General features: G+C 38.7%; 3 long non-coding RNA genes across 4 annotated transcripts in view; 1 reads left to right on the forward strand and 2 right to left on the reverse strand.

Moving 5' to 3' along the window:
- Positions 1 to 2,947, reverse strand: part of LOC104864329 — a 46,421-nt gene extending 43,474 nt beyond the window's left edge. Inside the window, exon 1 of the long non-coding RNA XR_780851.2 lies at positions 2,884 to 2,947. This is a non-coding gene — a long non-coding RNA (uncharacterized LOC104864329). The remainder of the gene's footprint in view (positions 1 to 2,883) is intronic.
- The window catches only part of LOC104864331, a 25,081-nt gene extending 19,473 nt beyond the window's left edge, over positions 1 to 5,608 (forward strand). Inside the window, exons 3-5 of one of the 2 annotated variants that reach the window (XR_780853.1) lie at positions 1,329 to 1,395; positions 2,512 to 2,547; positions 5,394 to 5,608. This is a non-coding gene — a long non-coding RNA (uncharacterized LOC104864331). The remainder of the gene's footprint in view (positions 1 to 1,328; positions 1,396 to 2,511; positions 2,548 to 5,393) is intronic. The other variant, XR_780854.1, reaches the window with a different exon arrangement.
- LOC117287049 overlaps positions 3,228 to 27,759 on the reverse strand; it is a 78,323-nt gene continuing 53,791 nt past the window's right edge. Inside the window, exon 3 of the long non-coding RNA XR_004518223.1 lies at positions 3,228 to 4,378. This is a non-coding gene — a long non-coding RNA (uncharacterized LOC117287049). The remainder of the gene's footprint in view (positions 4,379 to 27,759) is intronic.

Genomic DNA, 27,759 nt, shown 5'->3' on the forward strand with positions numbered 1-27,759 from the left:
GTATGAATGTTAAGGGAGGGGGTACAAAACCTTTATTTTTTTTTTTTTTTTTTTTTTGGTTTGTTGAGGCAGGTTCTCACTAGGTAGTTGAGACTGATCTGGAACTCATTATATTGCCAAGGCTGGTCTCAAACTCACAGTGATCCTCCTGCCTCAGCCTTTTGAATGCTGAGATGACAGGCGTGCGCCACCACACTCGGGAAAAACCTTTAATTCTTGATTTAAAGGAGGCCTTGGGGAAAATAAATTTTAGTTTCTGGTAAAGGTGTATTTTTGTAATATACCTGTAAAGTTTATTAAAAGTATTCCCATTCTACTTCCGCAAATGCCAGCCTGGTGGTAAGATGACATAGTTATGTCATATAGTTCAAAGCAAAATGTTCTCTGACTGCGGTACCTTACCGTACTGCTATGGAAAAATCAAATGGTATGTTTCCTTACAGGTCTCCCTTAAGTGCAGGACACCCATGTGTACAGGGTGTGTCACAATGTTTTCCTCTGCATGTTGCTGGCATGCTTCGAGCCTGGACAGTATTAGTTGTGTCAGTCTCTCTAGCGACCCATTGTTATCTCCTCACATCTAAACATAAGTAAGTCCTCCTGAGGGGATAGACAGTAAAGAAAATGACAAGTCGTTGCTCCTTAAGCAAAAGCTGAATTTATGTTTGAGAGTAATTGATTTACTGTATTTTGTCAATAACGGGCATTTAACTTCTTTAATCTGTATTCTACATCCATTGTAGTAGCAAAACATGCCTGCAAAATCTTCAAACTATGTCCTACACTTGGCCAGATTTTTAGTACTGTCTACCTAGACCGCCTTTTTCTGAGCTTGTATTTGTTGTACAGTAACGTTTCTAACTTTCCCTCTATCATTCTTGATCTGTATTTCTCAACTGCAACCAAGTAATAACTTGAAAATGTAAATGATTCATGTCACTCCTGTTTTCATTCATCACCTGGCTTCCACCACACTTAGAACAGACCCCACAGTCATTACTATAGCTCTAGAATTGACCCTGGCAATCCTTTCAAACTCTTTCCACCACTCTACCACTTGCTCACACCACTGGAGATACAGTGGCTTCTGAAATGTTTCTTGAACTTACCAAACACATTCTTATGATAGAACCTTAGTACTTGCTCTCAGACTCTTTGCCAAGAATGTTCTTACCCCTTATATTCAGGTTATTCATTCCTGTATAATTTGTCACCAGCGTTTGAAACACCTTGTCTAAAATTACCCCTCCCAATCACACTCTATTCTCCTGCCTGTCTAATCATTTTCCACAGTACTTTGACTTTTTTTATTGTCTGTCTTTTCATAGGATATAAACTGTCTGAGATAAAAGGCTGTTTTGATCATCACTGTATCCTTAGTAAGCATATAGTAAGGTAAGTAATCAATAAATATTTGTTGAATGAATTAAATTCAGTTTACTTCTAGACAGCTTCTAGGTAGCATTTCTGCTTAGTACTATGACTTATAAATGCTCTTTCAATAATCTGTAGACACTTTTAACAAAAATGTGTGGAAACATTCATGTTTTTAGTCTTTGAAGGAAATTACAGCAGAACAAAAGATGATCTGGATGTAGCCATAGGGACATAGGGATACAGCAATCAAGAGAGAATAGTTGAGAAAGAGAAAGCCAGACCTCTAAGACAGGATCCTCACTGTTTCCTACATTTTAAAATGTGATTGCTGCAATGAATCACTTTGTATATCAAGATCTACTCAAATCTTTTTACATAACCCATGTGAATGATAGGATTAGATACTTAATCTTTTTATATTGTCTTGGAAGTCCATAGATTTGAGGTTGTGTTTTAAATTTTGGGCTCTGACAAAGTTTGCCAAATTTGCAATTCTTTTGGAAAATGTTTGATCCTGGACACCTGGGTGAGATTTATGGCACAGATGAACAGTGCAGAAGGGAGTTCATTGCAATGAGAGATTGCTAGGAGGTGTCTTTCAGTTGGAGAACAGGTGGCATTTAAACTCCACACGTAGTGATTTATATAAAAGCGGTGTCAGTTGATAAAGTTTAGGCTCACATAGCTCACATCTTTATTTTGAACATCTCCATTGCATGCTTGCTCTGTGATTTCCTAAAGGAAACTATTTGATATGCTTAGCATATTATGCGCTCACAATGTCATGTATTTTGAAAGCACAGCTCAAATCTAAGTTGACAACTTCCCACTGCTCTGACCCTAGTGATGAAGCTGAAAATAGCTGAGCAATTCACTGAAAAATCACAAGATACATTCTGCACTGTAGATTTGATAATGGGTTATAGTCTTTTACTATGGGAGAAAAAGTGTTACATGATTTTGCAGCACTGAGAGATTTTACATGGTAGAATCTTTCACTTTACAGTTATAAGAAACTAGTCCTTAAACAGGGTAGTGGCTCAATAAATGAGCTAGCAATAGAGGTAAAGCTGGAACACGTTCTTTTGATTCTTAGAGTAAAGATTTTTTTTCTTTTCTTTTTTTTTTTTTGAGGGCGCTGCTTTACTGCAAGCTTCACCGGTGATGCAGGTAGAATTTTGATCCTCATATACTTTTCTTCCTGGTGTTATATTTGTAATATTTTTTCCTCACAAGGCAAAAAGGACTTTCCAGATATAATTAAGGTTACTAATCAGCTTGTACTAACATAGGCAAGTCATCCTAGATAATCTAGTTGTGCCTTAAATCACATGAGCCCTGAAAAGGAGAAATCAGATGACAAACACAAGGAGGATCAACTATACCACTGAAAAGGAGAGAGATTGAGCCAGGAAATGGCGCAAACCACTGCAAACTTCAGTGAACAGCAGTAGGAACACAAAGACCTTAGTCCCGCACACTCTGGGAGCTAAATTCACTACTAACCTGAATGATCTTGAAAGTGGATGTTTCCGAGAGCCTCCGAAAGGAGTGCAGTCCAAGTGATGCCTTCATTTCAGAATCTAGCTTCATTATGGAGACAGAAATAATAAATATTTTAATAAATATTTTAAGCCCAAAAGTTTTTGAAAAAAATTTTTACAGCAGCAATAGGAAAAAAAAATACAACCAATTTTTCCAGTGTTCTCTGTATCCTTTCTTGGTCTTGACAAGTGTCCTTAAACAACATTTACTTTTTTTTTGGTACCAGAGATCGAACTCGGGTCCTTGTGCTCGTGAGGCAGGCAGTGGCACCACTGAGCTAAATCCTTGGCCCAACATTTGCTTCTTTTAATAGGGAATTATTTACCCAACTATCCACACACGGATAGGGCATCCTTTATCCAAGTAGAGTGCCTGTCGGATTCTTCTCGAGGTCTCCAGTGGGATGAGTCGCTCACATTTTCACACCAGTGGCCCCATCTCCTTTTCTTTTGCCACCTTTGTTCATTTCCACTGCTTCACTGCAAGTGGCCACAGCATGAGCTGACTCACATCTAGGACAAGACAGGAGCTGTAGGGGCTCCTGGAGCTTCGAATCACAAGGAGGAGGAGGTGCACTAGGTAAATACAGAGGCAGAAAGTTTGGCTTCTTTTGTCTCTGTTCTACTTGTGATAAGTGGGCTCCAAAACAACTCTCTTTTGGTCTTGCTTTTGGCATGGAACCTCATGAGAACCCCACAGCCTTCTACTTTGTATTTTCTCTTCCTGGAGGGAGAAGGAAAGCCCATCTATGGGATGTGGACTAGGAATGCCGCCAACCTCTTTCTTTCTTCTTTCCTTCTAATCTCGGCTTCTCACCCCAGAAAACATCTTCTCTCATAGTGATGAGATAAAAACTCCCACCTACTGTACCAAATAAAGACAAGCGGTAAGTATACAGCGGTGTGTGTGTCGTGTGTGGGTGGACAAATGATTAATGAGAATCAGTACACATATTCCTTACGAAGGTGTGAATAGAAGTAATTTGCATTAAAATACATTTGGATTAAAATACAGCAAAATGTACAATATCTTCCAGCATATTTTGGTGACAAACAATATCGTAGCTGAACAGTCTCCCTCAGAAGAATACGGTCACCAAGTACGGTCACTTAGGGTCACCAAAACCTGGGGGAGATCACTTCAGATGTACGTAGGTATCACTGAGGGTTTTGACATGAAGAGCTTTTCTGAGATTATCCAAGTAAGCCTTAAACCCAAGGAAAAGTGTCCTCATAAGAGTGAGGCAGAGGGAGAAACCTAATCAATACCAAAGGAGAAGACAAACCGAAGAAGGGCACCTGTGAGCTCGAGGACCGAGACTGAGATGATGCAGCGTGAGCTGAAGAAGCCCGCAGCCTGTAGGAGCTGGAAGAGGCGAAGCAGGGATTCTCCCCAAGCGCGTTGAGTGGGACTGCGGCCCTGCGGAGACCTTGATTTCAGGCTTCTGGATCCAGATCTGAAACAGAAAATAAATTCCTGCTTTTGGAGCCAAGGTTATGTTAATTTGTTATGGCGGTTGCAGAAACTGACACAGACAACACACCCTCTTATTTTTTTAAAAAGGCATGAACTACAGAAAACACATTTTAGACGTTGATCAGTCGAGATACTCTACCGCATGGAAATTAATGCTGACCCTCTCAGAAGTTAAACTTGGAATATTTGGTCAAAGTATTTGTCAAGGGGCCAGGGATTTAGCTCAGTGTTTCAGTGGCCTGCCTTGCAAGCACAAGGACCCAAGTTCAATCCCCTGTACCAAAAAAAAAAAAGTATTTGTCAAGGGGCCAGGGATTTAGCTCAGTGTTTCAGTGGCCTGCCTTGCAAGCACAAGGACCCAAGTTCAATCCCCTGTACCAAAAAAAAAAAAGTATTTGTCAATAAGCTAGTTTTCTTTTTATGCCTGTAATGTTGTATTCTACGTTGTTAGTCAATTTGTTTTATTGAAAGCTTACTCTGAGTAAATCAAATCAATATGCCAGCTACTATAGGGGAGAGGAAAACAGTGAAGAAGACAGAATAGCTGCAATAAACACCTAACATGTAGCATTTACTACGGGTTGGGCATGTTTCAAGGGCGTTGCAAATAATATACATGGCCTTCACAACATTCCCAAAGGTTGAAACTTGGATTATTCCAGTGTACAGAGAATCCCGAGACCGTGAGGGATCACACGACTTGATGGAGGTGCTCCAGGTGGCAGGGGGCAGAGCTGGGACTCAGAGTCTGAGCCCTTTGTCCACCACTGTCTTTGGGTGATGCAGAGGCTCGCGTCTCAGAGCACAAGTAAACAACTGGAGAAATAAATGCTCAATTGCTTCTGAGCCCCGCCACAAATAAACTTCCACAGAAATCACAGCCACGTGATATTTTACTTCTATCTAGGAGAAATTCTTCAGAGGGAGTAAAATTGTTACCAGACTTGTAGTAATAAAACCTTGTGCTAAATAAATGCACATTTTTTTCTCCTCAGGGCCAGGGTCATCCATGGAGACCTGATGAGAGAGCAGGGAAAGCAGCCTCCAAGTTCTACTTTTTCTTTCTTTGAAGTAACGCACATCTGGGTACCGGTGTTTTCTGTTTTGTCTCTCACAACCAGATCTCCATTTGTAGGGATGGCTTAGGGGAAGAATCACACCCAAAACAAGCTCCTCTTTCCTGCAAGGATCTTTTACCAGGGAGGCAAAGGGGGAGGTAAGATCTGTTTGTTTTCCTTTCCTCATCCTTTATTTGAAGCAGTTCTGAATATTCGCTGATACTGAGGTACCATTTGGGCAGACATTTGAAGCCTTGTGCTGAGTAGAGGCAGAGATGAAGCCTCTCTTTTTCAGTGGGTTGGTGGATAAGAGCCTGCAAACTCTGAAGCACTGAGTTGTTCTGGTGAGGTTTGAGGCTGTGCCAAACAGCTGCTTCCTCTACTGCTGGGAGAGGCCAGGAGAGGACAGGCTTCATGGGCAGGAATTGAGGCTGTGTGGAAAGTGCGCCAGCACGCTTAACAGATACTATGAAGAAATTCAATTTATGTTGTTGCAAAAAGAAGAGGGAACAGAGGAAATTGAACTTCCAATGAAGTCTGATAATTAAACTCAAGAGTACTGACAGGGTTGCTGAACACAACAGATAAATAACTACTTTCTGGTAATTACAAGGCAGGATGGTAACAGATTAGACAAGCTAGTTCACTTGGTATTTTCAAGGCTGACATTTCGATTCTAGGGGATATTTGGATCTGTGCTAGTGGATTTCTTTGTTTTCCACACTGGCTTTTCCTTTCCTGCTTCTCTTGCTTGTTGAAAAGAAAATGTGATTTTTCAGGTGTCACTTTTTGGCACATTCCTTGTGGCCCCTGCCTGTCACATAGCTGGCTTCAAGACCCACTGCTGCTGGACATGCTTGCTGAGGTAGTGTCTGCTTGTCTGAACATTCCAAATATTATCACAAAGATTTTAATCAGGATTCACTCAGTAGGAAAAGAGCTCGAATTACACCCTTCCATGGTCACAGCCCCTAAAGCTTTTCACTACTCAGCCCTCATACAAGCACTTCATTCCACAAAAGGGAAATGGAGGCAAAGAGTCCTTGGAGTCCTTTTCTAAGATGTGACGTTTTCATTAGGAATGAAACAGACACTCGATTCGAGGGAACAAAGCCATTCTCTTTTTTGAATAGCGATCACACAGAGACACACTATTTTCCTCCTCTCTTTGAGAACAATGTTAGCGTAGTCTTAAATGCTGGATTTACATAACAGAATAAAGATTTTGCCCTTTCCTATGTGTACAGACTGGGTTGGTGCCATGGTGTGTAGGAAGAAATAAAATCAATGTGTTTTCTCTGTGTTCCTTCGGAGAACCAAGTAAGAGATGTTCCCATGAGTGCCCAGCTTGGGTGATCAATAGCATCATGATTCATAGTCCAGATGGTCTGGGTTTCTTTGTTGACCCCAACCCCATGTTTTCGTTTCCTTTCTTTAGTTTAATTTTAAAGAAGAAGTGTCATAATTTATTAATTGGTGTGGGGAAATGGACTCCCAGTGCCTATCCTGTAGCCCGGCAGGGAGAAATTTCCTGTTCTATTTGAGAAGCTGTCCACCCTGCTTGGCACTTGAACAGACTGAAATGGAATTGTCTTTTGTTGTAAACACCTAATTTGTTCATTTTGAACTGTCTGAGTAAGTAGATCAAAGACCAGTGTCAAATGCCCAAAGCGGTGTTTGTCAGCATTGGACTTTTTATTCTTCTTGATCTAAAGCAACTGAGAGGGAAAAAGACTCATACTGTATTTCCACAAAAGCATAGGAAAGCTTGAGTTGGCAGCCTCTTGCGACAGAATGAATCCATGCTACTGAGTGCAGACCATTTGTCTCCTGATTACAACAGACCCCAGGGGGACTGGTGTTGGCTTTGAATTCTACCTCTTTTCTTTGAGAGCCTCCTTGTGACAGTTCCACCCCCAATCCTCACAGCACAAGGCCCGGGGGACTCGGACCTCCTCTCTGCTGTGGGTTTTAGTCAGCTTTGTAAATTCAAACAGAACCCTCTTGTTTACAATGTGTTGACTTGACTCGAACAATAACATATATTTTTAAACTATTCTCATTTGAAATTCAGTGGCGGATGGAGGACATAATGAACGCATTTAGTGTTCATGTGAGTTTTGCATGCGTGGTAACAAGGGCTGCAATGTAGAGGCGGAAAATAGCACACAATGGCCGAAAAAGACATCCAGGTCCTAATGTTTTAAAAGGCACAAAAATGGTGGCTTATAGTAGCTTTGTGTGCACCTACCTGGGATATTTTTTTGTGGGTTCATTTATGAGAGTTTGCATATGTTTTTCTCTCCATAGGAATATTAATTTAAAATGAAGTAGAGCCTGCCTTGATTATCCTAAAGGCGCAACTTTATTATTAGATAACTTCACAGTCAGCTCGGATGCCCTCCTTTCCTCTCGGTTGCATCCCTCACTGCTACTCCTTTAGCATCGTTCAGTCACCATCCAGAGGCAAAGCGCAGGCTGCAAGATTGCTCTCCTCCTTTGGAGCAGTTGTAGCCATTAACTTCTCTTCTTGGAGGGTTTTTAAAGGCTTGTTTAGTTTTGTTTTATTGTTCATTTCCTTTAAAGGAAAGTAAACTATAAAATATTTGTGAAAGCTTCCTCTATTTCAGATCATCTATATTTGTATTAGACATTTATCTCTGTCTTCCCTAAATGCCTACTCACTTTCTTTTCCTCCTTCAGTTATTTTTCTTACATAAAAAAGGAGAAGAAAAAGTGGAAGCAGCAGTGAGCTGTCATCTGGCGGTTTCTTTTCCATTATGCTTTCACTGCTGGGAAATGTTGGAACAAAAGCAACCAAAGCATTCCTGAATGGGATCTGCATTCAGCCCTGCTGGCGAGGCGTGATCAGCCTGTCTAGGATGAAAATACATGCTTTGCAGCACTGGTTGGGGAATTTTTATTTATCTTTGGAATGCATGCCCATCCCATGCCGTCACGTGGGGAGTGATTACCATGTCCTCACATGGCCCAGACTTACTGTGATCGAATGGAGAAAATAAAATATGGCCTGTCAACCTTTAGTCAGTATCAAATTGTGTAACAGATGTTGTTACAACACAGGGAATGCAGCCCACATCAGTGTCAATTTCTAAAGCATAGTTTTATCGGGGATATAGTTCCTGCCCTGTTCTGGCCAGATTTGCGTGTGGTGAAGCCACACCATTTTTGAGGACACGTTCCTAATGAGCAATCCATGGGCGTCAGGGATGAGAATGGAATGAATCACAGGACCAAGCATCCTCAGTACTGGAGAAGAAACAGGAGTGTAGGGTAGTTATCTTGGTCACACTCCCTTGACCACGCCAGTTAACAGTGTTCCAAGAAAATTCCCTGGTGCCCTTTTCCAGTTAGTCTCTTTCTCAGATGAGTGCTTTTCTAATTTGCATGCCCACAAATTAGTTTCCTGCGAACACATTTGCTTTTCAACTGCCAAGCAATGTAATAATATAGCACATCAGAAAAACAGTCTTGCTTCTGGACTCAGCCTTAGATCTAATTTGTGTAGCCTTTGGAATCATCTGACATGATCAGATGTCACTTCTGTGTATTAAAGGTTTGTTGAGAATTGTTAACTTTTCTCCCAAATACTAAGATTTCTGAATGCCATCCTTGGGTTACCTCGTTCTGTGATCACAGGTGTACTTGTGCTGGACCTCATTTTTTCACTTCATAATTGGAAAACAGAGAAATAAGCAGGCACATGAGCCCACTCTTGGTAAGATAACTGCACTCGCAGAATCTCTCCCCTTCTTGTGATGGCTTTTAGATGAAGGAGTAGTTTTTATGCCAGTATAGTGAAATGCTCAAATGCTGAGAGGACAGTTGTATGCATTTTATCAAGTGTATATGCCCAGGTAACCTGTGCCCAAGTGAGGATACGTCGCTTCCACAGCCCCAGGGAAGGTTCCTGTTCCCTTTCTGGTCGTCACCCTTCTCATGCTACAGGTGATCACTTTTCCAATTTCCATCCCCACAGATTCATTGTCCAGGAAGCACATTTGCCTGTCAATTGAGAAGTCATGTAATGCAATACGGCACTTCCAAAAGAAACAGTACTGTTTTTGGACTTGAAATCCTAGGTCTCAGTTATAAGACACTTGGATTCATCAGGCGATATAAATGTAAATCTAGGAGTCAAATAATCCCGCCCCAATTTCATCATCTCCTTAAATACTGTTTTGAAATATCCTCGGAGAGAAGCGACCCTGCGCCTGGACCCAGGTTTTGTTTGAACAAATCTTTATAAAGCACGGAATCTCTTCTGTTCTTTCTGCCTATTTTCCTTGTCACCTATGCAATTAATTTTGGACAAATGTCCTCTGAGGAAGGCATTTCCAGATTTAAAATCTTTGATTCTGTATTGTATTCTCAGAGAAGCACATTTAAAACACATCATAAGTCCATGAGAAAATACTGCTTAAAATTGCTTTTCCACTCGGAAAGCTGTATGAATGTTGTAGAATTAGATACCCAGAGATAAACATCAATTTCAAAGTCATTAACTCATATATATACTGTCTCATGCTTTTTAAACACAACAAGTGCTCCATATGACTCTTTGAGTAAGAAACTTCCCCAAGACTCAATGGCCCTTAAGACAACAACTCATCAGTATCTGTCAGTCTTGTGGGTTGGCTGGATTCAGGTGGAAAGGTCTTCCTACGCTTTCTAATATGGTCACAGTCAATTAACAGTTGGATCTGGAGCACTCTAGAGCCTTTGTCCCTCATCTGTCTGTGACAGGTCTTGGTGAGGCTGACACACCTAGAAATGGTTTGGTATCTTTCTCCAGCTAGGTTCGTGATGGGGCTTGTCGGTTTTCCTCACAGCATGATAGCCTCAGAGTGTGCTTAGACTTTTACAGTGGCTGGCTTGCCCCCAGAGTGATACAAACAGCAAACACAGAAGCTGATCAGCTAAAAAGGCCTCACTCCACAGTGGTGAAGGATTGCTTCTCCCTGTCTCTGCACCCTACTACTCTTTAACAATGACACCTGCTCAGATTCAAGAGGTGGGGAATCGACTCTACCCCTGGATGGCAGTTGTGCTTCCTGAAGAACATGCAGCCATCTGAGTCACCATAATAGTTTCTTGTTTTTACATCTGCTCGAAGTCCTCTCATGTATGTGCTTTAACACTTCTAATTCACGGTTCATCACTTAACAGCTGAGTCATCTATCGGTCAAAATATCAAAGATCTCCTAAGATTTGGATTTGAGATCTTAAGTAAATTATCCCACCCATTTGAATCCATTTCCCTGTGGTTATGAAGGCCATGTTCATTCAGAGACCAATTACTGATCTCTGTCCTTAAAATAGCCTTGAACTTGCTGTTGAGCCTGCTGTACTTCTATAAAGGAATAATAACACTGGCCTACTCCTGAAATTATACTATATACAGATCATCTATGTTTCCCTTGTGTTCTAGATCATGAGTTTCTGAGAACAAAGACTCAAACTTCCTTCACTTCTCACACATAGATATCAGATATTTTATAAATACGGTGGATAAATGAATGCCTAAGTGGGTGACTGGAGTTATTGCTGCTAGCTATTTAGTACTCTAGTTTTGGAGTTTCTTTCCCTTTATGGTTCTAACAACTTTTAAAGGATACAATTGTATGGAATTTCAACAATATAGTTCATCTTTACATGTTTACCGTTGGGATCTTGTACCTTTACGTGATGTATCTCGGTTCTTGCTTTCCCCATACCCCTGCCCTCCCTTGACACCTCTCACCCTTCCCTATTTACAAAGACTTTGTTTCCATTTTTTCATTTTTTCCATATTTTCTTTTCTCTTATTTCCTTTCCCCCTCCCCTCTCCTCTTCTCCTTTTGCCATTTTCTTCCTATTTCACCCTTTCAAGTATAACATTTGAATCTTATTTACACTTTTAGTTTTTCACACCAGAGAAACTATTTGATATTTACTCATGTGTCCTGTTTATTGCATGTAAGAGTGCATCCATTTAGCTATAAATGTTTTTAGTTTCTCATTCTTTATGGCTGAGTAGTACTCCAATTTATAGAAAAACTACATCTTCTTTATCCAGTCTCCAGTTGATGGGAAATTGGGCTGTTTCCAAGTTTTAGCTATTACAAACTGTGCTGCTATAAACATGGGTGCACACATGTCACTGTAGTATGATTCTTTTAATTCTTTTGGGTAGATAACCAACAGGGGGATAGCTGGGTCAAATGGAACCTCTAATTTTAGTTTTGTGAGATATCACCATACTGATTTCCACAGTGGTTGCACCAGTCTGCATTCCCACCAACAATAGAGAAGGGTTCCTTTCTCCACACAGGCCCACCAACATTTGTTATTGGTTGATTTCTTGATAGCAGCCATTCTTTGTGGCATGAGGTGAAATCTCAGTGTTGTTTTCATTTGCATCTCTTGTATGATCAGTGATGTTGCACATTTTTTCATATATTTATTTGCTGCTTTTACTTATTTGCCTGAGAAATGTCTGTTCATTTCAGATGCCCATTTTGAATTGGGTCTTTGTATTTGGGGGAATCTGATTTTTGTTTTAAGTTCTTTATATATTCTAGACAGTAGTCCTTTATCTGATGGGTAGCTGGTAACATTTTTTCCCACATTGTAGGCTGTCTCTTAGCTATATTGGTGATTTCTCTTGCACTGCAAAAACTTTTTAATACAATGAGATCCCAGTTTATTCTTTGTGCAAGTTCTTGTGCTGCTGAGGATTTGTTCATGAAGTCTTCTCCTATGCCATTGTCTTTGAGAGTTCTACCTAATTTACTTTCCAGTATTTTAGTGTGTCTGTTTTGATATTTAGATCTTTAATCCACCTGGATTTTAGTTTAATGCATGGTGAAAGATGGGGATTTAGTTTTAATCTTTGGCAAGTTGAAAGCCAGTGTTTCCAACACCACTTATTAAAGAGGCTATCTTTCTTCCAGTGAGGATGGATGGCTCCTTTTGTCAAGGGTGAGGTAGCTGAGTATGTCTGGTGTTGCTTTTGCAATTTGTAATCTATTCCATTGATCCTCAGGTCTGTTTCTTTGCCAGCACCATGTTGTTTTTATCACAGTGGCTTCGTAGTATAGTTTCCAAGTTGGGAATTGTGATACCCCTTGCAATGTTTCTTTTTCCTAGAATATTTTTGCTCTTCTAGGTCTCTTCTGGTTCCAAATGATTTTTTGATTGTTTTCTCTAGTTCTGTGAAATACACTGTTGGGATTTCAATTGGGATTGCAGTGACCTGTATAGAAGTTTTGAAAGTATGGCAATTTTCAGTATGTTGATTCTTCCTACCCATGAGCAAGGGATGTCTTTCTATCTTGGTATATCCTCTTCTATCTCCTTTCACAGAGTGCTGTAATTTTTAGTGTAGAGGTCTTTTGTCTTCTTCATTTGATTGATTCCTAAATATTTCATTTTTGGAGGATGCTACTGTGAAAGGAATTGTTTCCCTAATTTGTCTCTCAGTTAGTTGTTATTTGTGTACAAGAAGGCTATTGATTTTTGAGTGTTGACTTTGTGTCCAGATACTCTACTGAATCTGTCAATTATGTCTAGCAGTCTTTTGACAGTTTTTTGGGTCTTCTACATAGAGTATCATATCATTAGCAAACAGTGACAGTTTTACTTCTTCCTTTCCTATCTTTATTCCTTTTATTTCTTTCTCTTGTCTAATTGCTGTGGCTAATGTTTCTAGAACTATATTAAACAGGAGTGGCGATAGTGGAATACTTGTCTTGTTTATGATTTTAATGTGAAGGTTTTCAGTTTTTGACCATTTAGAATGATATTGGCTGTTGTGTTTTCATAGTCAGCCTTTATCAGGTTGAGATAAAGACCACACAATGGAGACTGATAACTATACAAAAAAAATCAATGAATGAAAGAGTTGGTTTTTCAAAAGAATAAATAGAATTGACAAACCCTTAGCCAACTTTAACAAAAAAGGAAAGAAAAGGCTCAAATTCATGCAATTAGAAATGAAAAAAGTGAAGTCACAACAGATCTAGCAGAAATCCAGAGGATCATCAGTTCCTACATTGAAAATCTGGACTGTAATAAAAAAACACAGAAGAAATGGACAAATTCCTGGATACATATGAACTTCCAAAGTTGAACAAAGAAGACATAAAAAGTCTAAACACCCCAATTACATTAAGTGCAAAGTAAAAGTGAAAATGTAATTAAAACTTTACCAACAAAGAAAAGCCCAGGTCCTGATGGCTTCACAGATGAGTTCTACAAAACATTTAGAGAATAACTACTGCCACTACTATTTAAACTCTTCAATGAAATTGAAAGGGAATCAATACTTCCAAATTCATTTCTGGAATAAAGTATTATTTTGATTCTAAAACCAGGGAAAGACCAAAAAAGAGAACTACAGACCAATCTCCCTAATGAACATAGACGCAAAAATCCTCAATAAGATACTGGCAAACAGAATACAGAGGGTCATCAAGAAGATCATACACCCTGACCAAGTCAAATTTATCCCAGGGAGGCAAGGATGGTTCAACATACACAAATGAATAAATGTAATACACTATATCAACAGAGTCAAGGACAAAAACCATATGATCAACTCAATAGATTCAGAAAAAGCATTCGACAACATTCAACACACATTCACAATATAGTTCATCATGAAACAACTCAGTTACTGGAATGTCTCCACTCTCTGATTAAGGCCTCTTAAGGTTAGCTGTGATAATCTTAGTAATTATTTTGGAGGCATGTGTCTGGCACATGTTTATTCTTTCAATTATTATCACTATTAACTTAGGATAGGGATGTTTCATGTTCTCTTACCTGTTACAAAAATACCATAGACTGGTTTCCCTATTCACCACTTTCCATAGACATTCCCAACCTGGTACATTGAATTGCAATATTACTCCACTCTTCAGAAAACCTTGTGCAGCTCACCCGGGCCTCTGAGTGGAATTGGAGGCTCCTAGACATGGTTGTCTAGTAGTGCGTCTACCTAGTTACTGTTCACATTTCCAGTAGCATAAGCTTTTATCATTCCATGAGTGCAAGCCCTCTATATTGTCATGCTTCAATCTTTAGTGAACCAATATTTGGATACAAGCAAATCACATAAGTATATTGTTAAAATGGTATCCCTAAATGTACCAATAAACTCAATAAAAAAAAAAATGGTATTGACTCAGTTCAGAAGTACAAGTATAGATAGAGCTTGAGATTTTGCATTTCTAGCCAGTTTGCAGGTGGTGCCAATATCTCTACTCAAACCTCTCAGAAAAATCAATCTCTACCATTGAACGTCTAAGTCATGTGCCTCTGCATTTCTGGAACTTACTGTTTTCTCGCCCTGAATAGTCTTTATTCATTTACCTACTTGCCATGCTGAATTCCTATATTCTGAAGAGCTAGATCAAGTGTGTCTTCTTGAAAGTTTGTCTCCACCTTAATCTTAAACTATTTCCTTTGTTGGTGGTTATTTAGCTGATTGTGTTATTTTTTTATTTAACTTGTATAGTGTTCACAGGAGCTGACAGTGCCACTACAGTTTAGCTGGGAATAAAAACCCATGCCAAAGCTCATCATTATGTGACCTATGAAGTATAGAGTATGTGCTACATAAAGTATAATGCATATCCACAAAACACTGTGTGAATATAGATGTACTGGAAACACTTGCTGTGTATCAAATATGTGCTGGCTTTTAATGGCTACCACACAGCAAGCAGGTAAACAATGTTTATTGGTAGAAATGATTTTGAAAAATGATCTTAGGTCCAAAAAATTACTGTGAAAAATGGTGGTGTGGTCGTCATACATTTTTACTCTCTGTTGGAGAATTTGTTAGATCATAAATTATCTTCTTGAAAGTTGTATAATATTTACTATCTTATTTAATGATCTAAAAATCTGTACTGAATCAGAAGTAGAAATGTTAAAGTAATTACATTGAGAAGTCAATTTAATGAATGCCCAATATGGGAAAGCATTATTTCTGTAATCTTTTTTATTACCCAATTTATCATTTTTATTGTTAATTTACTTATGTTATATAGTTGTAGAATGAATTATAATATCTATCCCCTCCCTCAGTTTTTCAGGAATGATCTCTTAGAAAGCTACCAAAAGCTTCTGTTTGAATGGAGATTTATACTTGTTAAAGTGAATCTATTTGATTCTTATGTACTTTGGTTAATTTCCCTAGAGTCTTTTCTTAATTATACCCTACATATGTTAAAAGAAGTGCGTGCTTTCTTGCAGTCCAAATTCTTTCAGCTTGATCTTCTGAGGTGGCCACAAGATTGGAACTGTTGTATTTATAATCACTTAATGGCTGTGGTCTTTTAACCACAGGCTTTGTAGTAGGAAAGCAAATGTTTCTCATAATATAAATATTCCTAGCTCACAAATTGGAGGAGGAGTATACAACACAATGCAGCTGACACAGGTCATTACATAGCTTTGGCACCCATGCCCCACCTTAGCTGCGAAACAAGAAGTAACAGAGATAATTTAAGTTTACAAGAAAGAAGTTTTTGCTTGTTAGAATATAGAGAAAAATTTGATAAAATGGAGTGCCTGACTTTAAAAAACAAAAAAATCTGCAACTGCAGCTTCTCTCAAGAATTTCTTGTAAGATCATCACTTAAATTTTAATATATTGTATACATGTCATAAAACTTCAGCTGAAACTTTGTGAAATGCTTCCAATGCATGTTAGGCTGTCTAACAAATCATGTGTGCCAGGACGTTAATAGTACTTCCTAGCTGTATTATACACATTTAAGAATCAAATGATATAGACTTACAAAGATATTCATAATTTCCTACCTTGAGTTTGAACCAATTAATTTAAAATAAACTATTGTCGTTCAAGTTTTTCTTGAGTTCTTCTTAAAACTATTAAATAGAGGTAAAGGAAAAATTGATTACGTAGAAGAATAAAATAATTTTAAAGTAAACTTTGAAGACCAAAACCTTAAAAAGTGAGCAAAACCTTTGGATTACAGAGTTTATTTTTAAACTGGATTTACAAAAGAATGAATTTTATTTCTCTAGCAAATTAATATGATAATAAAAATAATACCTGCCATGCCCTAAAACTTTATTTTAGAAATTGGAGGCAGGTGTGGCAGTTGGAACAAAGTTATTTGTCCTGTATTTAATGTGGGGAAGGAATTCTCCTAGGGACTCTAATTTCATAAGTTGATCTTTTTCTTTTTTCATTTTTTGTGGTTCTTGGGATCCAACCAAGGGCCTTTCACATGGTAGGCAAATACTGTACCACTGAGTTATCCCTCCCATGGTTGACTTTGACTGTAAAGAACTGATAAGTATATCATAGCTAATAATTTCCTTACTGATATATACCACTAATGTGACAATTTGATTGGCCTAGACCTGGAAATATTAAGCAAACTTAATATTTACATTGTGTCATGATGATAACAGCAACTTATAAACTAGACAGGGTTGTGTTTCCATAATCAAAAGGAAAAATTTCTTCACGAATATGGACCAGTGTGAACCAGAGTCAATTCAATTCCATGAATAAGTAGTTGAGTTTACTGAAATGTGATTCTTTTGCAGCCCCATCATGGTTGCTGTTGATGTTGTGTGGTTAGCTAGCTGGTTTTGATTTTTTTTTTTTATGGTAATGGAAAACCTCACTTTTGAACAACCATCCTAAAATTGCCCAGTTATTCTTTACAAGAAACCAATACAGAGAACTGTGGGTTATTTAGCATAGCTCATCTGGGCTGTTGTCTCTTATGAATAAAAGCATAGGCCTTAATGATGGTGAAACTGAAGGTTTTTCTTTGCATTTAAGGGGCAACAATAGTAAAACTTGTTGGTTTTATGTGTGGACATCTTTGGCGATTTTCCTTCTCAGGTTTAGATTCTTATTCAGATAATATATTGAGGGCAAAGTACCCTACAAGGAAGAATGGGTGTTCCTTCCAGTCCAGCCAAGGAGTAGTAGAGAGAAAGCTTCACAGCCTGTAACAGAAATAATGCAGAAAACAGAAATTCTTCAGGACGGTGGGTGGTTGCTATTATTGGTGACAAGTAGCAAAAGAAAGGCTGAAGACAACAATGTCCAGCCTGGGAGTGGTTTTCTGTTTGTTTATGCTTTTTAAATTCATTTACTAAAAAGCCACCATATAGAAGGAAAAATGTGCTATTCCTTCCTGTAAGAATAAAAGTTTTTAAAGGAAACACTGAAGCTATCTAAGAAAATAAACAGATGGCAGTGGGTACGAATGAACAGTGGGGCCACATGAGGACCAGAGTGGGTTCTGAGCTGGACGAGAAGTGAAAGGGTCCCACAGCAGAGTCCCCAGTAGTACAGGGACAAGAGTGTTTTCTATCATCTCCCGTCACCCCGACACCTAGAGACCAGGACACCGTGGGACATTTGCTCAGAACATTTGGACTGCATTGTTAGCGATTGTGGATTTCTGTTACATTTCTTACTGAAATACTGCATTCTCTTTTCTAGCAAGACTTGAGTCATTCAGTAGATATCATTTCCCAGTTGCTAAGTAGTAGGGGCTTCCTGTGAAGAAAAAACTAAAGTCCTTTGCAGAAGTTACTCAGTCTTTTGGGCCAGGGTTATCTTAACACTAGAATTACATTATGCTACTGTTAATTGCAATTCAAGGTGTTTACCCTGTATAATCCACTCGTCTCTCCACTCCACTTTGCCTGCAGAAATAAGCCAACAGTGACTTTCGTGACAGAACAAACTGAAGTGTACTGTTCGCTGTGTTACAATAAATAGAGTGCTGAATGATCTTGTGAGTGACACCAATGAGTTGGTCTTTGATCCTGTTTCATTTTGGATAGAAATACCAAGGTCAGATTCTTTTTAGGTGGAATTTCACCGGACTGATCCCTTTTCCCTTCCCTTTGCCCTCCCTGCCCTCCCCTCCCTTCCTTTTCCCCTTCCGCTTCCTGTCTCCTCCTCTTCCTTTCTTTTCCTTGCCTCTCTGTGTTATTCAGCTTTCTGTCACGATTACCCAAATTCCTGATCTAATTATCTTCCAAAGAGGAAGATTCGTTTTGGTTCTCAGCTCTGGAGGTGTCGGCCCGTGATGAATAGGCTGTTGCTGTGGGAGGTGGCTTCCTTCTGTCCTGGCAGAAGCAAATGATGGAGCCAATCCACTCACCTCACTAACCAGGGAGCATGGGGGCAAAGAAAGCAGCTGGGCCTTGCAAGCTCCTTTGGGGGCACAGCCCCATTGTCCCAAATCCCAGCCACTAGATCTCAGCTCTCAAAAGGTCCGCGTCCTTCAGTAAAGCCGCACCAGGGACCAAGCCTTCCACTGCCGACATCCCACCTGTGGGATGCTCCGTCCCTGCCTCCCACTCCTTTGTTTTGTTTTCTTCCCTTTTCCTCTTTCCCTCTCTCTCTTCCTGCCTTCTCTCCTTCCCTAACTTTCTCTCTGTTTCTCTCTTCTTTTTTTGTAACATCAAAATACATGTTATGGGCAATTCAGTTTTGGGTGATTTTTTTAAATAAAGATTTTTATTTATGTATGTATCTATTTTTGCTGATAAAAGACATAAGTGACTAGATCCTTACAGGATGCATCTAGCCCACAATTTTATGAAGAACTGGTTCTGAGACCAGTGCTTTGCACACATCAGTAGCTCAGGTATTTATGTGTTCCAAGTGGATGCAGTGGCTGGATCAGGCATTATCTCAAAAGCTCCACTATCAACAGATGAGGTAATAAATAAACACAAAATCATAGCAGATTCTGGATTGTATATGACGGTACAATTTTAGAAGCTGAAATTAGAAAAGACTATGACTTTTTTCTATACCTGCATTCTTTTCAGAATAAGTAATAACTGGAAGACATCATTTAAAGCTACTGAATTAAAATAAGACCCCAGTAATGTTAAGAGTTAGCCATGGGAATGTTTACCATCAGTCACGAGGTTAGGAGCATTGTAAGGGGGACACCGAACTATATCCATTTCAAGTGTGCATGACTCATTGGCTTTAGCACTTTTTTTTTTTTTGGTTCTGGGGATCTAACTCGGGTCCTTGCGCTTGCAAGGCAGGCAGTGGAACCACTGACCTAAATCCCCAGTCCTTCATTGGCTTTATTTTTGGCAGTCCCAGTAAAAATAAAAAAATCACAAAACATTTAATTTTACCACAGATTTAAAGTCACTACCACCTTCCACAATGTTCATTTACTTTCAGGTGGGACAAATAATGTTTCAGCAGGATCTGGTCTACAGTGCTGGTGGACTCCTATAGAGCTAATAAGTCCACAACACTACTTGGATGGAAACGTATGGTAATCATGATTTTTTTTTCTACCCATCCTGTAATCTCATGTACAAAAAAATAAAAAAATGCATAGGGCTTAGACATCCCTTTATTGTATCAAATTAAATTGGATTTAATGCCTGGTTGTGTGTCATCCAGCTCAGGCCCATTTGTACAAGGCTGTGGAGTGCTGAGCTGTACAGATGAATGAGTAGCTTTCTCATTACTTCACCCCCATTCTGCTGTCTCTTTTCCTGTCCTTTGTATTATAATGGAGGACAGCTGTGGCAGTGAAGTGAATATTAACTAACCCCGGTGCCTCAGCAGATTGTGACTTTAATCCCTGCAAATACCACTAAAATCAAAATTTAATTACACTCGGAGCAGCTCTGTTAATGCCTGAAAAATATTTAACAATTAGTGGTTGGCTTAATTAAGCAAACTGCCTTTCACAAAGCAACCTGAAAAGTCCTCCCAGGCCCTTCCCCCATCCATGTTTTTTATCCTGTAGACTAATTAGTCTGATGTAAGCTCACGGCACTTCATTTACTGTTTCTGAGTCTGTTGTTTAGACGATCTAGAAGGCTCTCAGCTTGACAGCTTGTAATAGAGGGGGAAGTTGTCGAAAGAAAGAAATTAGTTCACTGAACAGAGCTACTAATAAAAACCCTATTCTTAATAAGCCACAGTAATTGATAGTCATTTTATTTACGTATACTTTTAAATGTGTATGAGACACTATACCTCAGTTCCAGTGTTCGTTTTGGGAGATTTCGGAAAGCCCAATAATAAATAAATTAACACAGACACACCATTAAAAGAACTATTCTCCATCCACATAGATTGCAAAATGCTGTTTACATTTGAACTTGGAAGGAAAGAACAGTACAGACCTTTGCAAACTGAACAAGCCAAGAAATAAAATACAGGCAGGTGGAAAATGATGAGGAATCTGCTAACATTTCAATCTTCCTCTCTGACGGACACATGATCCTACCTGACCTATCTGGTTGTTTGTTCATTCACTTGGTGGAGGATCCGGCACTCACTCATGATTTAATATGACTTGCTGGGGTGATAGAGACATGATTCTGTAAAGCCTCGTACTGACACTTATGGAGTGTTCTAAAACGCCACAAAAGGATGGATAATATTAATTATTCAGCTTCATTTTCTACATGAATTCTTTGAAAAATTCTGGCTCCTGAATAATTGAGAGAATAAAACAGAGGAAACACTTCAAAAAGAGGTCATTTATTCAGCTAATTAAGGACAATCACCCAAGAATCAAAACATAGCAATAGTAAAAAATGGCCCCAGCAAACCCAAACAAAAACCCAACACCAGCAATGATCTCAGCGGCCTTTGAGCCCGGTCTTATAGTTTACGTCAAAGGACACTGAAAGTCAAAGTGTACAAGGGATCTTCAGGGCCACGTGAAGAACTTTTATCCAGTTCATCAGAAAGTTATCACTGATCCCTGTTCTTTTTTTTCAATTGAGTTTATTGGTACATTCTAGGCATACAGTACAGTTACATTCATTACTGGGATCCTGTACCTTTACATGCCAGGTCTTGGTTCTCATTTTTCCCCCTTGTCCCCACCCTCCCTTCACCCCCTCCTTCACTCCCCACCTTCAAACACTTTAATTCCATTTTTACATTTTCTCATATTTTTTTCCCTTTTCCCTTATCTGTTTCCTTTTATATGAGACTGGGCACAATTATAGCAAGATTCATTGTTTGTTTTTCTGAATTGCAGAAGATCTGAAGCCACAAATCAAAGGCTAAAGGAAGGTTTCCTGAGACTTAGTGCTCACATACTGTGAAACCTGAGAACACGTGATAAAATTTGGAGCATGCTAAATAAAAATTTATCTGGAGAAGACTGTCTCTTGGTAACACTCAAATCCAGCAAACAAATAAACATTAAAATGTTCTTAATTTTACCATACAACTTTTTTTTCTGCCTCCACTCACCTTAGTGTGTGCAGTGTGTGTATGATTATGTGAGAACAAGAGATAAAAACAAGAGAATGCAAAAAAAGATGAAAAATAAACATACAATTTTTTGAGACTATGAAAAATTCCCCATTTCTAGGAAGTTCTCACTGATGATTTTAGTATAAATGACATGTTCATGTTTCTATCTATAAAACAATGACCCTGAAATATCATCTTGTTGGGATGTTTTCACCTATGTGAAACTATCGCTCTATGCCTACCTGTTATTCCCTACTTGAGACAAATCCTTGTGTATGTCAGTTGTTCAATTCAATAATTAAGGTATTGTTCCTGTATATATTTTGAAAAGGATGTGTGATGTACACCCACACCTAATTCTGCCAAGAGTTTCCAATGCCATGTCATTTTGCACATTTTTACTTAATTTACTTCAAGTCTCATGGTTAGTTGAAGATAGAAATGAAATTGCAGTCCATAATACAGAAGAAATGGCTCATCTGATTTGTTACTTTTGACTGAAGAATTTTACAGCATCTACCAGGTGTATAAATCTTTCAGATGAAGCAATTTAACTTTTAAATAGAAGAAGTAGTATGCTATATTTCAAAATTGATATCTTTGGAAAATATGATTCAAAATCTTCACATAGGTTTTCTAGGAATAGTTGGGCTTTGTATATAGAACTTGTGTTTCAAATGCTTTTGTCTATTAGTCCTGTGTGTGTGTGTGTGTGTGTGTGATATATATATATATCTTTATTTCTTCTAAAATTTATGCTGCATAACTATTAACCAAATGTTCTTTCACTATCAAATTCTGTTTCTTCATTGTGTTTTCTCATTCAAAAGCACATAATGATTCTTTTTAATGACATGAATGATCCACTTCTAATGGACTGTTATACCTTTTTTCCCTCTTCCTGAAGATCATTCTTGGCTTCAGGTTTTTAGTTAAATGTAGTACAATTTCAAAAGAGTATAATATACTTAAATGATCTTTAAGGTTATTTTGTAGAAGTCCTGCAAGCGTCACAAGCCAAACAAAAGTCTCCAGTCAATTCACCTCAGTTTAATTGACAATTTTTTTTTTTGGTAAAAACTGAATGGAAATGCTCTTGTATTTCAAATAAGTATATTTGTGTGTGCAGTATTCTCTTTTGACTCTGAAGGTGGTTTGAAAATAAAAAAAGCTTGTCCATGCTTGTTTTCAATTTACAAAATGTCAGCTTTCTCCATAAAGTGGCTCTGAGCCTCGTCATCCTGGGTAATAGGGAAGGCACTGCTCTCTTTGGCAAGTACAATAAATCTTCCGTGTTCTCAAGCATCCTTTCATTTTTATCTGCAAGAATCTAGCTAGCAGTGTGCTGGCCACATAAATATAACACTACTCCTTCTTTACAGCCTGCATTTCCTACACATACCTTTCACTTTCCTTACTAATTCTTTTAGGAAAGAAGAGAAAGATTTAACTATATTTAGTAGTATCTATAATTCAAATTGTAAGATGCTTTGTATTTCAGTAAAACCCCAGAGGTTTTATACAAAGTGATATAACAATAAAAATGTGGTTTTACAGAATTGGATTTTCCAATAACATATAAAATGATCTCTACCTTGATTTTGATATTGTAATACTTTTGAGGTTATAATTGAAATTAATGTTGTTCTTGCTGGTAGAGATTTTGGAACAATTTTTAAAGATTTCCACAGTAGCATCTCTTGTGTTTTCATTTTTTCTGCTCAAATATTTATAAAGAACTATACCATAGCACATATCCAATGTCTAGGAAACACCAGAGAATGTTATTTGAGTAGTATTCAAATGATACAACATTCGACAGCAAGGTTTTGCAACACACGGAGTGGCATGTCAAAATTGCTAATTTAAAGATTTACTTTGGTTCTAAAATTCCTTATGCTACTGTTCACAATACATGCATGGAGCCTATCCTGTGTATAAGCTTACAATGTTTATATTACTTGTAAAAATGACTCATGACTCATTTTGCTGGCAGTTGTCAGGGCAAGGAACATACTTTAAACTACTGCAAATAATATTGGTCTCCCTAATCTACTCCATTCCTGGTTCCTGGAAATGCCAATCATAACCTTTTGTCTGTGATGCTAATTTGTCTTAGTATTTAGGAATAGGATAGGAAAGATACATATATTTCCTGAAATATGAAGTGAATCCTAGCCATTATATCATAGCTGCTAAGTAAGTGAATATCTACAAGCAAATTCAAACTGCATTCCCTACCTCACACCATACACACACAAAAAATCTATACAAAATGTCAAAGACCTAAGTATAAGCACAAAACTGTAAAATCCATAAAAATATTTTATGACCTAGGATTAGGTGACAGTTCTTTAAAATATAAATATTGATTTTACAAATTCATGAGACTCATTGTGACATTTCCGTACACGTCAAGCTTTAATTGTATCTACTTTCCCTCCTGTCCTCTGTGACCTGGCCCTCTTTAAGGCCACCCCAGTTCCCATCCTCTTCTCTAATAGTAGGTGACAGTTACTTAGATGTGACTGACACCTACAGTGCCAGCAACTAAAGAAAAGGCACATAAATTGAACTTCATTACAACTTAAAATGTTTCTTCTTCAAAGAATTCAATCATGAAAGTTAAAAAAGTAAGCTACACAGTGAAATAAAATATTTGAAAATCATACATGTGACAAGAATTTAGTATCTAGAACACATAAAGAACTCTTATAATTTAATATTAAAAAGACAAATGTCCTAAATAAGAATGGGAAAAGTAAACAGATATATTTTCAAAAGAAGATATATAAAGCTCATGAAAGATGCTCAAAGTCATGAGGCATTAAGTGGATACCAACAAGCCATCACTCATGCACACTAGGGTTGCTATTATTTAAAAAAGAAAGGATGGACAAAAATAAATGTGAGCAAAGAAGTGGAGAGATCAAAACCCACACTCATTGCTGATATTAATGTAAAATAACTATCTTGGGAAAAATTATGTCAATTCTTCAAACAAAGTGTTCCATTGTTAGTTGCTATTACCTAGTAATTTGACCTCTAAGTGTGTAACAGAGAATCAAAAGCATGTTTACACAAAAAATTGTACACATGCTAGGTATGGTAGAGCACACCTGTAATCTGAGCACTTGGGAGGCTGAGTCAGGGGCATAGCAGCGAGTTCAGCTGTGAGGCCTGCCTGGCCTACACAGTGCACTCAATGCTAACTTGAACTTCAAAATAAAACCTTTCTCAAAAAACTTGTACATAAATGTTCATAACAACATTATTCTATGGTTCCAATTTGGAAGCAACTCAAGTGTCTATTAGCTGATGAGTAAGTAAACAAAATGTAGTGTGATGTGTAAGGGGAATGTTCTTCCGTACAACAGAATACAATATGCTTTGATCTAACACTGGGCAACAAGTTCTAACATTTTGCTAAGTGAAAGAAAATAAAATAAAATGCCATGTATTGCATTGTTCTATTTATTTCCAAAGTAGGAAAATCACCAGAAAACTAGGAAATATAGTAGTGGTCTCATCAGTGGTTTAGAGGACAATTTCTTTTTTGGTGTAAAAATCTGGACTGTATCTTGTACAGTGTTGAAAACTGCAAAGTAATATTATATACAGGGTTGGGATAGTATATACATATTTATATGTATGTTTTCTAACTTTTTCTTTTGTGTTTCTTTTGACTGATATAAATAAGTAAGTAACTGTGTATGGGCTACTTATATAACCTGTGCGCAGCAAGAAGCCCATGACTTATGAACCAGTTCCTCTCGGGCAGAACATTCATCAGTCCGATTTGTTTGTAAGTCCAACAAAGTGAGTCTTATACACTTTTCACACACACACACACACACACACACACACACACACACACACACACACACACGCACTCAGAATGAACAATGTCTACCATCTTTTCACCTCAGTGAAATCTTTCAATCATTCTCACTTTTGTTTCCGTTGTTATTTGCGTTATGTCCCAGCCCCTCCACATCCCACTGCTCTGCCTCTGGTCCTGCACATCTGGACTCTGACTGAGCACCGCACTGCTGTGCACTTTGTCCCTGTACAGTTGGCGCCCAGCAGCTCAGCTGTGAGCAAGTCAGGCAGGCACGTAGCTACTTCCCGATTTGTCTGCATCTGCGAATGTTCATAGGTGAAGTTTACAACTCGAGTGTTCCTAAGCCAAGGATTTACTGCACATCAGCACAGACTTCTAGTACCGTGGCTCCTCTGTTCATGAAGTTGACTTGTTTGTTTGTTTGGTTGGTTTTGTTGAGACGGTCTCACTATGTAGTCGAGACTGACCTGGAATTCATTATGTAGCCCAGGCTGGTCTCAAACTCACAGCGATCCTCCTGCCTCAGCCTCCTGAGTGCTGAGTCTACAATCATGTGCCACCATGCCTGGCTCATGGATATAATTTGTTCCACGTTTCTGGAAAAGATGGCCATGTTCTTGTTCCTGCGGGAAAGATGGTCAAGGTCATGTTTGTCACCTGATGCAGAGTTTGCAAACAAAACCAAAAAATTTGCTAAACACTTCTGTTTGTGAACCAAATTGTTCACAAATAAAAGTGTTTGTGAACTGAGGTACAGTTGCATTTAATTCTTTTTCCTAATCTCAGGCATTGCTATAGCACTGCAAAATGGACTAAAACAGAAATTGGTGCCAGAAAGAAGGAAATGTGACAAATTCCGGCAAATGCAGTAGTAACTTTGGGCCTGGGTAATGAGTAAAGGCGGAAGCAATTCTCAAGTGAATGCTAGAGAAAGGCTGGATTTCTGTGAGCACAGCATTAAGAGTGATTCTGTTGATGGGATGATGAAGCAGATGGGGCCTATAAAAAAGCTTCAGACTTAGAGATTATGGAAGTGGTTGTGAACAGAATGTGAACACTAAAGACCATTAGGATGACAACTTAAATGGAAATGAGAAATATCTTAGTGGAAAGTAGCGCAAAGGCCATCCTTCTGGCAGAAATGGGAAAAAAAAGTTTAACTGTGTCCATGCAATATTGTTTTGTGTAAGGAAGAATTAAAAAACAATGAAATAGGACATGTGACAGAACTCTCCAAGCAACATATCGAGGGTGTGACATGATTTCTATTTACTGCTTATACTAACGTGCGGTGTGAGAGAAGCTAGTTAAAAACAAAGTTTATATTCAAAAGGAGAATGTGTGAAAAAGTATTGGGACACATTTTTCTTATTCTTGCCACGCAAAGAATTACACAGCACATTTAGGAGAGTACTGGGAAGTGTATAGTCAAGTGATGCTGATAAGATTACTATGGATAGAAGAAATCTAGACGTTGTTCTTCATCAACGGGAGAGAACCATAACCCCAAGGCCTTTCAGAGACCCTGCAGGCTGCAACTCTCATCACAGGCCCAGAGTGTGAGGGCCTTGAGGGCAGACCTCAAGGGTTAGACACATCGAATGGGGCCCCAAAGTGCTCAGGGTGACTTGGTCCTTGCCCGGGGCTGCTTTGAGTCCTGATTCCCTTGATTCCCCACGTACCTCTTGGCTGCCCAACTATGTTTCAAGTGGGCTCTGTGACTGCTGTCCTATATGGTGGAGGCTGTGAACTATGGCAGTGTTAACACACCACAGGGCCTGCACTCACACAAAGTGTAAGAGCTTTGGAACACGGCTACTTCTGTCTGGATTTCAAAGGATATGACCAAGACCAGGAATGGGGAAATGCTCAGGGAAACTGTGAGAAAACAGGACTCCATGAGATTCCAGAAGTGAAGAGCCAATGTGTGCAAACCAGCTTTAGAGAGCGACAGGAGAAGACCAACCTGTGGGAAACACGGCATGGTGCATCCAGCAAATCCACATGGCAGGGTCACCCATGGGTTGTAGCAATCTCCAATCTAGCATGTCCAGAGGTGGACATGCAACCAAAGATTTTTCTCAAGATTCAAGATTGAATGTTTGCTCTGTTGAGTTTTGGATTTGGTCAGGCCCTATTCCTTTTTTTTTTCTTCTTCTTCTCCTCCTCCTCCTCCTCCT

The sequence above is a fragment of the Fukomys damarensis genome, unplaced genomic scaffold (assembly GCF_012274545.1).
Source record: "Fukomys damarensis isolate Sample0158 unplaced genomic scaffold, DMR_v1.0_HiC HiC_scaffold_3, whole genome shotgun sequence".
Taxonomy (NCBI): domain Eukaryota; kingdom Metazoa; phylum Chordata; class Mammalia; order Rodentia; family Bathyergidae; genus Fukomys; species Fukomys damarensis.